The sequence below is a fragment of the Octopus bimaculoides genome, chromosome 9, assembly GCF_001194135.2.
Source record: "Octopus bimaculoides isolate UCB-OBI-ISO-001 chromosome 9, ASM119413v2, whole genome shotgun sequence".
Taxonomy (NCBI): Eukaryota; Metazoa; Mollusca; class Cephalopoda; order Octopoda; family Octopodidae; genus Octopus; species Octopus bimaculoides.
The window spans coordinates 19,619,859-19,620,168 of NC_068989.1; positions in this window are offsets into that span (position 1 = coordinate 19,619,859).

Below are 310 nucleotides of genomic sequence, written 5' to 3' on the forward strand. Positions count from 1 at the left end.
GAAAGGCATTCCACCATAAAAATCATGTTACATATAAAATAAAAAACAAAACAAAACGAAACAAAACATGAGCTACATAGCAACAAAGATTGGGAGTTTTCTGTTGTGTGAATTCCATGAGAATAGATTGCAATAGGTAGCAAGCCATTGTACTAGAATAAACAAACGTTCAAACTATCCTTAAATACAAAAACGAAAGTAGAAGACGATTATACATATATACATGCACACACACACACACACACACACACACTCTCTCTCTCATACACATATCTCTCTCTCTCTCTCTCTATCTATCTATCTATCTATC